We start from the raw sequence: 10,044 nt of genomic DNA, 5'->3' as shown, positions 1-10,044 counted from the left end.
AAAGCCCAAGCATTGAAATCTCCAGCTATTATTTTTGGAGAATACATCGTGGCATCTCGCACAAGTCTGTCTAGTAACAATTCAAATTCCTGCTGACTGAGGCTCGGTGGTGCATAGCAGCTGTAAATATAGATCCCGTCGATCTTTGTTTTAACAAAAAACTCATGAATGGTTTGCCACTAATGCCTTTTTTTCCACAAACCCATATCGCGGCCTTCTTTTTATGATCAGAGATCCAAGTACCTTGGTTAGGTTTCTTGTACTGTTCACTTAGAATTGCTAGATCAATGCTTTCCTCAATAATTGTCTGACAGAGCAGCTGCTGGGCAGCTTCGCAGTGGTTTAAGTTTAGCTGCAGCAACTTCATATCTTTGCTCTTTTTTTAACGCACGCTGAAAGAGTGGACACTGCTTGCCACCAGCAATATGGCTTTTATTTATCTGCCTGCTTGATTTACACAGCACGCATGAGGGTCCACTATTGCATTGCTTGGCATTATGGCCTTTCTCGCCGCACTTAAAACAGCAGCCACTGCGGTCTTCATTTGTGCAGTCTCTCGCTTGATGACCAAAATCCAGGCATCTGTAACACCTGGTCAGAGTAGTCTTTTCACGAATGCGACATACTGACCACCCAATCTTAATTTTCTGAGCTACTATAATCTTTTTCGCAACGAGCTGTGGTAGCGAAAGCGAAACTATTTGAGTACCTGAGTATCCGTTACGGAGAGATTTGATCCAAGTTAAGTCGAAGGTTCGAATCGACGTTATTGTTTCAGAGATAGCCTTAGCTATATCTCCTTTTGTGGTGATCTCATCGAGGTTACCTTAGATAGAGCTTTTATTTCCGTTTCATTTCCCAGCAGATTTTGCACGCCCTTCTTAAAAAGTTCTGTATTTTCCTCGTGTACATGATTGAGTTCGAGCAGCATTTCTCCTTTGGCAGTTTTACATACTCTTTTGACTTGCTCGCCAAGCTTATTTAAGTCAGCACTGCTTTTGACTGTTTTCAGCATATCGCTGTAAGACATGTCGCCTACCTTCTTGATAACGATGGCATTCGGTTTAACCGGTTTAGGGTTTGGCTTAGCCTTATTAGACTTTTTGTCTTTTTTCACGATTCATTCACCGGGGGCTGTTTGGTTAGTGTAAGCCAGAGCATTTCTACCACCATTGTTTTCTCTTCGCCATTATTTTGGCTTGTAGCCACTTCGATAACTCCGGGCCGCTTTGCCGGGTTAACCTCACCGGTCAAGGGGTCTTCGAGGCCTCTTTTAGGAGAATTGTTTACCTTTTTAAAGGGTGGAGAAGTTTAAGTGGCTTTACATCTGTGGGACTCCTTTGCCACTCCTTCATTGCCTTTTAACGTCTGTACATATGAGTAGTCCACTTGCAAACAGGGTTATGTGATTTTATAATAGAAAGCCATAAATTTGAAAAAACGACTACGACAACAAGTATTATTTAAATTGAATCTTTTTTATTATTACCTGAAAATTTTGATAAATAAGAGCCTTGCAAAATTGTAACATAACTTAACATGACATAAGAAAACATTAACAGTCTATACGACCTAAAGCAGTTTTCTAAGTTCATCAGAAGATGTATACTTTTGAAAGTTTATAAATAAGTATGATAGCGACTTTTGGAAGAAGAGTTAACATTTGCTGCTATTTTTTCAGAATATAAAAAGATTTTGCACTGTGTTGTTAGTGGACATGAAACTACTTTAAATACTGGTACGTAATCCACCAAAAATTAAAAATCGAAAAAATTTTACATAGCGCACTTTGCAGGTGGACTACTCATATGTACATACGCAAACATATTGGTATGTAGTAACAGTTACTCCTTTTATACATTCCACTTTATGTACATATTTGAATGCAAAAAGGTACGCTTTGTAGTTAGCAGTAAGTTTAACGCATGGTCAGTCCACCTGAAGCAAATAAAGAGATCGGTTCTTCCGCCTTTAAATTCACGGTAACGCTGTAATTACTTATTTTGTTTCGGACATTGCCGTGTCAGTTTAGCCGCCGTAAGTTATTCGCGCCCTGTGTGGTTTTGTTCGGGACCATACAAATAAGCGGTCCTTCGAGCCGGATCCTCGAATTAGCGCTCGTGAATCTCTTGCGGTTAACTATATTTGATAATCTTACGTTGAACACTTTACGCGCAGCCAATTTAAACGGTGTTATGGAGCTGTTGCAGCGGAATCGAGCTTGGGTGAAATTGGCGATTGAACGCGCTTACAAGACTGCCAAGCAACCGACCGAAGCCCCTACCAGAGAAGCTCTTATGTATAGGCTTGAAAACTTGACATTGAGAAAACAGAGGAGAAGCATTTTCAAACACATGCACTCCTGCATTCTCAAATGGCTAACTTGCGAGTTTCTTCAAGTCAAACATCTACATTCAGGGAGGATGACGCAATTGATCGTTTAGCAATACAGCAAGCATCACTTTTGGAAAAATTTGCCGCTAGCCGTAGTGAGAAAAACGTTCACCTAACGAAAATTTACCCAAGTTCAACGGGAAATAAGAGGACTGGATTACTTTTCGCGACTTGTTTCTTAGTGCAGTGGGAACAAAGTCAATGTTGAGCCGTACGCAAAAATTTCAATAATTGGTTTATATTTAGAAGGCGATGTCAAAAGGTACGACCGCAAACCGCTCATAGATAGTTCACTGGTGCAATCGTTTTTGGCTCTTCCCACCCTCTCTTCAACTAACACTTCGGTACTTCGCCAAATAGTTGATGAAGCAGATCAAGCCATCAGAGGTCTGGACGCGTTGAATGTCACATCCCGCGACCCATGGCTAACTCAACTCTTGCTTAATAAAGAAGAAACGCGAAAAAAGTGGGCAGACAAATGTGATAACCAGAGCGAAAAAGGGTTTAGCGAGTTTCTTTCTCATCGCTGTGACACATTTGAAGCGTGTTTACCTCCCCGCTCAGCCCACACACGTCGCGTCACGTTGTTGGCAAATGTCGATGACAGGAAGAACAAACAATGCGTCGCTTGCACGGACCACCACACGCTTTGGCAATGCGCTCAATTCAAACAGTTATCACCAGAGTGTCCAGAGTTGGCGATTTCGCGCCAATTTGGCGATTTTTTTTGGATACTTGCGCGTAAAAATTTTAGGAAATCGCCATTGGCGATTTTTGGCGATTTTTTTCCTTCAAATATATTTTTTCCAATTATAAAAATATACAAAACTAAGTTTTAAGTGATAAACTTGTCTTAAGAAGTATATTAAAAGACTGTCAAAAATGTTTAATCACCCTAATCGAAGAGCTTTTGAAACGATTACATAGTCAATTAAATACTTAAAAAAGCTTTGATTTTGTCACCAGAAAAGTGTGTGAATCACAAGAGGGCGATTTCGGGGACCTGCCAATTCAGTTTTTGACTTTGAAGGAAAGAAAAGCAGCGGAAACTGAATATTTGAATCTTTTAAATTTCCCATGGAATGACTCAGAACCATTCCATCCGACTCTGAAGAATTTTGGATAATTGTTTACGGAGTGAAAAGCGCAACAGGCAATAAAATGTTTGGAAATATAAGTAAAGTAGCCTTCATATTTTTATCCTTGCTGAACTCACATGCTTTGTTGAGCGCGTTTTTGCCGTAATGAATTCAACAAAAACTAAGAATCGAAATAGGATGGGGTTGGAAAGCCTTATTATAGGTTTTAATTTAATTTTTAGTGCCGAGCTCTTAAAAGCGGATTGTGCGATTAATCAATTAACCCTTTCGACCCGGATGGTACATATGTGTACCTCTTAAAGTTTAAACATCCCTAGAAGTTTCTAATTGAATGTTTCTGGGTTGTGAAATGTACCTTATCGTTTCTAAAATCTCCTGAATGCATTCCTAAAGGTTCTGTTACATTTGTTTGCTGTTTGTGTTTACGACACCGTTATTTGTGAGTTGCGTTCCAGCAAAAGTGACACGCGTATTTGGTTTTTACACGATATTGAGTGCTGAAGTGCAGAAAATATTGAAAATAAAGCAGAATTGAAGTTTTTACGAATTTTGACAATCGTGGCAGGTAAGTATTTATAAAAAAATATTGGTTTTATGGTTATTTTAGTGAATGGTACCTATATGTACCATTCGTCCGGTATGGTGGTACATATATGTACCAGTAGTCCGTTGTGTAGTAGATATTGCAAATCCCCGTTTTGAAGAAATTTTGTTCTGAAAATTCTGGAAGATGAAGCTGATAGTGCCAACGATTTAGAAGACTTTTCTGCAGGAAGCTCTAATGAATTTGTACCAAGTGGTGTCTCTAGCTCCAGCGGTAACGAAGATTCCGCAGAAGACGGAAACTCTGAAGGACTGGTACAAAGTGGTGCTTCTGGTTCCAGCGATAGCGAAGATTTAGCAGACGACATAGTGGGTGAGGCTGTCGAGGCAGTAGCAGCTAGCAATGACTTTATTTCCGAACCTGTCGCGTCGAACGCATGGGTCATTTATAATGACCTGAACCGAAACAAGATGCCATTCAAATCATTTTTAGTTACCTTAGCTGAGGCATTGATCCAGGAAGGCTTACAAACCACAGCCGTTCGTCGATCAATAAAACCAGGCCGCGCACCACAAATTGTCAATCACAAGGCAATGCATATTCCTGTTGAAGGAACTACCCGACGTCGTTGTACCAGTTGCAGTGCTAAAAAAAAACAGACACGCACGATGAACATCTGTAAGGAGTGCCAAGTTCCGCTTTGCAAAATGTGCTTTGCACCATATCATATGTGAATTATATGTATAGCACATTTTTCATTATAACCTTCCTCTTCTTCTTCGCTAATCTGTATAAGAAATCAATAAAATATGAAATACTTTTTGTTATATTTATATCATTGTACCTATTATTTATTTTTGGTATAGTGTGTTTTACTGGACGATTGGTACTTATTTGTACCACATAACATCCCGGATGGTACAATGGTGTACCACCACCCCCCCGAGCCACCCTTTTATTGTTTTTCAGATTTTAATTCAGTAATAGTTTATATATTGCCTAAGTAACCGGCTCCAATCAAACATTTTTTTTAAAGCATTGCTATTCGAAAGCCGGGTCGAAAGGGTTAATATGAGTTATAATAAATTTAATAATTGCGCAGTCCTATTGCAAAATGTGTTGAATCAAACATTTCTAAAAAGTATGCGCATTTTTAAAGAAAAATGTTTGTACATCAGTATTATATAAGTGATTTGTCTGATTTATTATTAAAATTATTATCTTCGTTTTTGGTTTTAAAAACTATATTATAATAAGTCTCATTTGTAAAATAAAAGATTTGTTAAATCGATCTCATGACTTTTATTAAAAAAATGGCGATTTTTGGCGATTTTTTTAAAATAAATTGCGTTTTTTTTAAACAATCTGGACACACTGGTTATCACCGTCTTCACTTCGGGCAGCTGTACAAAAACAAAAGCTTTGTTTGGTAGCTCACGCCACCATACACTTCTGCATGATGAACGGTCTGCCCTCACGCCCTCTTCTACTTCTTTTCCTTCAAACAAAATTTTTTGTTCAGATTCGATGATTTAGAAATGTCCCAATTTTTAGCCACAGAAATCTGGTCACCGTACATATATTAACTAAAATATTATTTGTTTACGTTATGCATTTCATTTAAGTGCATTTACCAATGTTAGTTCGACTTATTGTTATGTAGTAGGAATTCCTTTTCGTAGTTTCTCAGCATATTCGAAAGTGGTTCAAAGGTCATTGAGGTTTTATCAACATGATTCAATGATTGGCAGCAATCCCTCCATTAACGAGTACGAAGATTAGCAGTTATTGCGTTTGTTTAGTGAACGCTTAACCTTTAGAACTATCTATGCAATTGCTATTAAAACAAGTATAAATATACGGACTTAGTAAAGTACAATCATATAAACAAGTACTTATTTTATTTATTTATTTATTTATTTATTTATTAAAGTAAATTTATAAATAGTTTATTTTGCTTTTATTTGATTCGGAATATCGATGTTCGAAATAAGCATACATATTCACCAAATGAAAAAAAAATAAAACAAAATTTTCCCTTAAACGGTAGTGATAATATTTGAGGTAATGATAACGGTAATGTTAACAGTAATAGTATTGACTGCCACTGTTTGAGGCAATCTCTAGAATTATTTTTGATATTGGCCAAACCAAACTTTAGTGGCACTATGGACTGAGCCGAAATTCGGTTGTAATCTTCTACTGAGTCAACAGATTTTAGTTAACTTACTTACTTAGCAACATTTTTTTTAATTTCACTTTTATTTCAACATATTTTGATTAAAAGAAAAAATACAATAAATGTGTGCAGTTGTGGCGCATTGAATTCTAGTAGAATAAAGTATGAGTTTCAAATGGCTAAAAATTTCGATTGATTTTTTTTTTAATTTTTAAACAGTTCGAAATTTGCACGACAATTTGTTGATTTTTTTTTTAATATTGCACAAATTTGGAAACTTGGATTTACACGGGTTTTGTTAAAGAATGAACTATATTAAAAAAAAAAATAACAAAAGTTCAACGACAACAAAATTAATACGTTAAAACTTGGAAAAAAGTGGTTCGGCTATAATTATTTGACCACTGCACATTAGGTTAAATGATTACGTTTTCTGTGCGAAATTAATATCAGCTAAAATATTGCACTATTTTAATGTAAAATGATGCCAGCCGGTAAAAAAATTGTAAAATCAGTAAATAAAATGTGAAAACATGACTTAGCATTCGTAAGACAGAGTTTTCCGCGCAATGCTTTTTATGTTCAAATGATGAGTATATCGTCGTTTAAAGTGCAAAACCGCGTATCAACAAAATGCAAAATCGCGTATCAAGATAATGCAAAACCGCGTATGTGAGGTTGCATAAATTATTTTTAGATAGTAAAAATACTCATATTTCAAAATGGTTCTCTTTTTTATAAAGCAATCGCATTTCTGGCTAGTATATTTCAAGACGAATGGATAAGGATTGAGCCAAGAGTTTGTGTGAGCAAATCCAATTTTTGGCAGCCAATATCAGTTACGCGGTTTTGCACTATGACGATACGCGGTTTTGTACTTTAAACGACGATATGTGTTTAAGTAGTACTCGAAAACATTGTCCAATTAGCTTGGTTTTGACACAAGTTATTTGCTTACCATACTCAACCCCGTCCCCCTTGAAATGAGCTACATAATAAAATAAGTATGTTCATATGTACATAAATGATTTCACCTAGCCATTAATTATGGCATTATCGAAATTCGTAAATTAAAAAAAAAATTACTACATGTCTTGCAGATATGCCTTGAGGAGAGATTCATAAGGCAGTTAGTCTTCATAAAACACTTCATTTTCACTTAAGGTTTCAATATTCCCCGATTCTCCACCGATATTATTTATACAGTACAGCAAAATTTCTTTACTACTTCAATGAGGAAGGAATCCGAACACCTATGAAACCAAATAATAGAGGAGCACTTACCACGTAGAAATTACTGCAAGGGAAATTTTTTCCGAATGGTATCTAATTATCTATATAACAACATAAAATGATAGCCGTTTTCGTTGTTCTGCGAGATGAGCAAAATAAATTAAAGCTTGTAAAATTAGGTTCAGTGTAGAGGCAGTGCAGGTAAACGTAATACTTTCTTTGATTATTGATAATACATAGTTGCATAATTTTTAAGGCACACATTTACCAAAAACCGTTGATAACCTCCTGAAAAGAATACGAACGTTTTTGAAACTAATTTGTGAAAAGAATGTTCAAAGCTCTATTCACCTTGGGCAAAAAATTCGAAATAGCAATGCGTAGATTCTCAAAAATTTGCGTATTTGCGAAGGCTTTTCATCAGTAGTCTTTGCGAATCGGTGCGAGTGTCTTTGTAACTTTGGTTACGCTACAGGAGATGAAATGTAATCCAAATTGAGGCTGCTATTTTTTTGCTAAATTTTCACTATTTACCACCATTAAAATGGGCTATTTACCACCAACAATGCAAGCAAATTTTGACAGCTGCTTTTGTTGCATAGCGCCACTTGCGGATACTAAAAGTTAGGCTAATCTATTTTTAGCGAAAAGCGGATAAAATGTAAGCTTTCGCATTTTATCATATTTTAGCTATAACGAAAGTTAGAAACCGACTGCTGGCCGACACAGTTGGCTTTTTGATTTCGAAAAGCACTTCATCAGCAACAAACGCAATGTTTTCAGATCTAAATATTTTAGCATCCTTTCCAAATTGTTTTCCACAATTTTCGTCTTTCTTTGTTAAATAATTGCAAAAAAGAAGCGTTTTTTTCTTCTAAGAGTTCCATGGAACTTTCGCACTGAATATATTTTTTATATCTTTAATTGGACATGCACACTGTACATCAAGGAAGTGCATAACAAAATTAAAAAATATATGCCTTTTTTTAAAGCTAATTTTGCCTTTTTTTGGCGTCAGAACACCTACAATTCAGTCGAGCTCACTCATAGCTGACTGTAATGTCAAAAAATGTAAACAAAGAAATTAACCCTTTGTTATGCATTTAACATATTTGATAAAACTCAATATCTTTGAAATGAAAGTTTTTGTAAATATCAAAATATTTACAATCTTATTAGAATCAGCGTCATTTTAGTTAGTGCATTTTGATGTAAATGTGGAAATTCATCTTACTAGGGGTGCAAGTCAAAAAAATACAGCGATGTTTTTTTTCCATTTGATGCATCGAAATATAGCATCGATTCATGTCGATATATCGTATAAAAACATCGATATTTTCGATGCATCGAATGAAAATATCAACAGTTTCTTTCAATTAAAAATATACAACAAGAAAATGAAACAATCGAACCTTCGATAAATGTTTAAGTATTAACTCACAGTGAAATGTATTTATTGATTTAAATAGTTACAAATCCCGGTTTTTTTGTTCTTTTGAGAAGCTTTCGAAAATATCATAGTAAAATAATATAAAGTGTGCCTGCAAGCAATGAAATTCTATTTCGGTAATTTATTATCATATTTTTTTTTTCATTTGACACCTTTTTGAGTGAGAACTTATGAAGTTTTTTGATTTGAGAAAAAAATAAAAAAAACATGTCAAGAAATTCTTGCCGCTTGTGCAAAAGCACACCTAACGTTGCAGTACTGATGTTTTCAGTACCTCAGGATGAGGACCTAAGCCGAAATCGGGCAGAGGTGTGCAACAAAACCAAAGGTCAATGCCAGAATTGAAGAAAGCGAAAATGACAAACTCAAATTTCGCTTTGAAATAAGCGTACATCACTTTATATTATTTTACTATATTTATAAGCTATGTGAAACAATTTTGGAAATTGCTGTTTAAAATCGTCCCAAATGGGTTTTAGAGTGTGAATATCATATCAATTAATATCATTTTGTAGATGGTTGTTTGGCACTAAACGTTTCTACTAATAAATTAGCAATTTATTAGTGCTAATAACTCATACCTTTTGGATAATACTAATGGAATATATGTATATTCTTATAGTGCATAAATAGTGAATTTTCCAAATTTAGAATAATTACTAGAGCAAAGAGTTTGGAAGCATACAAAATAATTTTAATATGTAGTGTACATTGCACACAAAAGTCGATGCATCGAAAAAATACGTCGATATATATCGGAAGGTCCAAAACATCGGTTTTATTTGATGCATCGAATAGCAAACATGGATGTTTCCGATGCAACGATATTTTTTCTGCATCCCTACCGCAGCCCGTCTGCGATGAACATGATGTTTGGGGAGATATAAATATTTTTTTCGTAACTTTTCATACCCTTCCTCCCGTAAACTGTTTTTCCCTTTTTCTAGCCCTCGCTCGCACTTTGCCTGCTTCGCGGGCCAAAAAAATGCCCACCTCAGCAGTAGAGGATCGAATTGATCTTTTCTCCACGTTGTAGCAGTTCATAATAGACAATCCCTTTCGAATCCCACCAAACTCTTAACATAACCTTGTTTGCCGTCAATCCAGGCTTTGAAGTCGGTTGTGGAGCATCATCGATCGTTGA

This window comes from Rhagoletis pomonella, unplaced genomic scaffold (genome assembly GCF_013731165.1).
Source record: "Rhagoletis pomonella isolate Grant_MI unplaced genomic scaffold, Rhpom_1.0 Rhpom_scaffold_00002, whole genome shotgun sequence".
NCBI classification, from domain to species: Eukaryota; Metazoa; Arthropoda; class Insecta; order Diptera; family Tephritidae; genus Rhagoletis; species Rhagoletis pomonella.
The sequence above is the reverse complement of the archived record's forward strand: the minus strand, read 5'-3'. Positions refer to the sequence as shown.